We start from the raw sequence: 4,257 nt of genomic DNA on the forward strand, positions 1-4,257 counted from the left end.
CTCTCTCTCTCTCTCTCTCTCTCTCTCTCTCTCTCTCTCTCTCTCTCAGAGATTCTGTGTAGACTTGGCTGTTCTGGAACTCAGAAATTCTATGGCTGGACTGTTTGTTTGTTTGTTTATTTTTCACCCCTCCAGGACTTTCACTATGTAGCTCTCTCAGCCTTTGAACTCACTGTGTAGACCAGTCTGGGCTCTAACTCACAGAGATCCACCTGCCTCTGCCTCCCAAATGCTGGGATTAAAGATGTGGACCACTATACTCAACCCTGAGTATTTTCAAAGGTGCCGACTGCCAGCCAAAGGACAAGAAAGGAAATCTTGTAACAAATTTGTAACAAATATGTAACCCATATTTGGTTACAGCGTTTTCCAGAGACTGGCCCCTTCCCTCAATCTGGGAACTGAGTAATCCCAACCCCCCTGAAGCTATGGGATTTAAATAGGACTGCATAAATTCGGGATGGGATCATGCTTTTTTAATCAAACTTTAAAGTAACAGTGAGTGCCCCTAAAATGTTAAGAAGCAGCTCCCTCTCTACCTCCCACGCTGCTCACATACAAGCAACCAAAACTGAATCAGAAGGCAGTGAAACTTTGCTTGGAAAAAACAGCTAAGGGGGCAGCCATGTGTACCCCAAAACCTTATGGGTACTGCCATCTGACTTTCTCTAGAATATTCCAGTGCTGAAAGCTCTGGGACTGAGGCAAAGCAACCAACAACACACTAGGTTTTGCACTCTTGCCTTATGATGGAGATCTAAGGTCAGTAACCAATGTTTTGCGGGAGTTTTCTCCACCAGGACCTGAACCTTCTGCGGTTATTGCCTTGTTTTGAGCTGATCCACAGAGCAAGTTTCTGAAACCATTTCTTCCCTAAAAGTGTCTTTCTCTTGCTGGTCTATTTCGATCTAGGGGGATTTCCAGCTTCCAAACTTTAGGGCTAGGTCTAAGGAGCCAAATTTGAGACCCTTGAGCCTAGACAGCCAATGTGCGGTTGCTTTTTGTGACTTCTGAGTTATTTTGGTCTGTGACAGGTACGTAGAAGTAGGTATTTAGTTTTTGATACCTAGAGGTAATAAAACCTGGAGGACCGTCAGAGAAAGAGAAAATGAAGGGGAAAACGCATCGCTGGACAAGAGGAGAGAGTTTGAATGCTTTCGATAGGTGGAGTGACCAAAACCCGGATGCTGAGAAGGGCCCAGAGTTCCAATCTTTACTCCGAGGTTAATGATCTCATCAGCGCCCCCACGTTCCAAACCGCCCCATTACAGCTCCATTTTTAATGTTCTCTAATTAATTGGCCGGCTCCAGACGATGGAAGCGTCCCTTTGCTGGGGATCTAGTGGGGTTTTGCAAGTATCTGTTAAAAGAAGAATCACAGAGCTGGAAACTGGCGGGGGTGGGGGGAAGGGGTGTGGCTCCGAGGAAGCAAATAAATTGTTTCTAAAGGTGGAGACATATTCCTCAGCTCAGAGATACAGAGACTCTCGCCCAGAGGATGCTCACTAGGTGAAAACAAGGGAGCCCGGTGAGGCGCCAGCCCTGGTTCTCAAGACTGTTGGGTCATAAGCATTGAGGTCCCACTTGGCAGTAAACCGGAATTTCTAGTCTGCGTCTCCTCTGGTCCCTGAGGGTGGGGATAGAGGTCAATTTGCAGGCCCTTGGCATTGCAGTTTGAGGATAGCATCTGTGTAATTGCGACCTCCCTGAACTCCTTCAGTGAGACTTCCCGATGTCAACGCTAGTTCCCAGTCCCCAGCTGCTGGGGCTCTGGGTTAGTCCTTCTAGGGCTTCCGGCGGTAGCCGGCTCAGAGCACAAACCCAAGGTGCCCCAAACTTTCTCCAGACTCTGCTGCTTGGCCACTTCTCTGTCTAGCGGCCATCCTGTCCTGCCTTCCCTCACCAGCACCACAGCTGCGGAGAAGCCAAAGGATCGCACCGTAACTTAACCCAACATGAAATTGCCTAAGGATACCAAGGCCCATGTGCGTGCCATTGCCCACCCCACCCCACCCCCAGGCCTGAACTGGACATGTGAGTCCATTCTGCACCCTTGCTAGCAGCCAGGAGTCCGAGAGGGAGGAGTCGGCGGGGGGAACGCAGAGGATTCTATTCCCTTCAATAACTTAGCTCCAGAGATACCTGGTCTCACCAGGAGCCAAGGAATTAAAGAATAAAAGAGACGTCTCATCCTGAAGAAACCCAGAAGAGAAAAAGTTGCTCTTGGGACCTCTGATCCCTCTGGCTCTCCCTGACTAAAGAAGAGTTAAGGACAGAAATCAGATCGCTCGCTCTCCCTTTTAATTGTCTTTTAAAAGTGAAGTGACTCTCTCCACGAAGGGGTTTCCGAGAATCTGATCAGTCCTCAACAAACATCCAGGCTACAAGTCAAGGTGTAACTTTTCTTTTGAGAGACTTTTTACAAGAAGACTTTAGGAGCCTTCTGAAGCCCATACTGGCTTGGACCTATTTTTATGTGGTCATTACCACCTGATATCTAGGCGTTTTAGACTAAAGCCTCTTCTTTCTCCTCTAGCTGAGACTCAGACTTCAACAGGTGTCTGGAAGTGCTTCAAAAGAGGAAGGTGGGGGGAATGGGACAGGAGAGACTTGGGGGGGGGTGGGTCCAAGCCAGTGACCAGCTGTGGGGGCACTTTGCTTAATTATCCCGGCCAGGGAAAGGTTTTCCTCCCAATAACTGTTGCTAGAGGGAGGGAGGGGAAAGGGAAGAACAGGAAGTGGACTAACAATCGCCACTTGACATCTTCCTGAGAAAGAAGACGTTGAAATTCCAGACCCAAGTTTCTGGCCCCGGGTGCTTTTGCCATTCAATTACACCCAGTAGTGAGGAGGAAGGCAATACCAACTGGTGTTTTTTTAAAGGTGACGTTTGACCTGGTTCAGCACAGAAATCTCAGTGAAAGGGGGGTTAGAGTAGTGAAGATCTACAGTCATTAACCATGTGTGGCCTCGTTTCCAGACACAAACTATCTTTAGCAATTTGGAGAGGTGGCCTTAAACTGAAGTTCAAGGAATCAGAAAGCCTCAACATGGGGGTGGGGGGGAGGAGGGAAAGGAAAGAAAGAGAAAAAGAAAGCTTTATGCCATTCGGAGAAAGCCTGGGTTGGAAGCAAGAAAATGAGTCACAGGATGAGAAGTGAGAGGTTTAAACCCTGCTGCTTTGCTCCTGAGACCCCTCTGAAGCCCAAGTTGCCCCCTCTACATTGCCAAAGTGAGTGGAAAGTCACAAGGCAGCCAAAGAAACCTGTTTTTTCCCATTGCTCTGGGGAGGTATCTGCGCATGTAAGCAGATTACAAATGTGGATATATAATCTCCAATGTTTATAATTTAGGAATCAAAGTGGGTTTGGGAACTGAGAACCATTGAAACAGCTAAGCAGGGCAGGCATTCCCCTCCCCCCCCCCCATTTCCAAATTATTTCCAAAAATCCTCAACCTCCTTCCTCCAGCCCTCCCTCTGGATGCCTTTCTCTGTCTTGCTGGGTCTCTTGGCCAAACTGTAGACTTCCTCTGGCTACCTGAATACCTTTTTTTTTTTCTTCTCCCGTTTTTGAAAACTGCAAAAGTTATGAGTCTTATTCCTCGTGGGGAAGAGGGTGCCACTGGGCCTTGAGAGAAGGACTACAGAACCAAATAATATCTAACTCTGGGAAGGCAGGATCGACTTCCCAGATGGATGCCTGTGATATCAACCCTTGGCTACTGCCTGGCTTTCTTCCTTTCCCTCTTTCTCCCTTTTCATAAAACCAGGAAAGGGCATGAAATTTCAATTTCCCTATATTTGGAGAGAAGCACACCAAATCTGGGAGCGAGGGAAAGATGGAGGGAAGAGAAAATTTGAAAGAGGGAGATCACCATAGATTATAACAAACTCCCGAATTCCACAGTTCAACAGCATCTGAAATCCAATGTTTTACTCCAAGGAGAAAAAGTCTGATACTAGATTCCAACCTCCCCATGCCCCCTTATATGAGGGGTGTGTGTGTGTGTGTGTGTGTGTGTGTGTGTGTGTGTGTGTGTGTGTTGGAGTGGGGAGCCCCCTGAGAGTGGGGAGCCAAGAGCAATGAAGTGAAGTGAAGGAGGCTTCGTTTGATCTCTGTTGGCTGCCTTTCTGGACTTGTAACCAAGTGCAAGAAGAGAAACATTGGTACTAGGATCCCAGGAAAATAAAGAATATTCTCTCAGGAAAAGTCCCTCTTTTCTCGGGAAAAGTTTCTCTTTCCTCAAAAGAGTAAG

This window comes from Grammomys surdaster, unplaced genomic scaffold (assembly GCF_004785775.1).
Source record: "Grammomys surdaster isolate TR1022 unplaced genomic scaffold, NIH_TR_1.0 126048, whole genome shotgun sequence".
NCBI lineage: Eukaryota > Metazoa > Chordata > Mammalia > Rodentia > Muridae > Grammomys > Grammomys surdaster.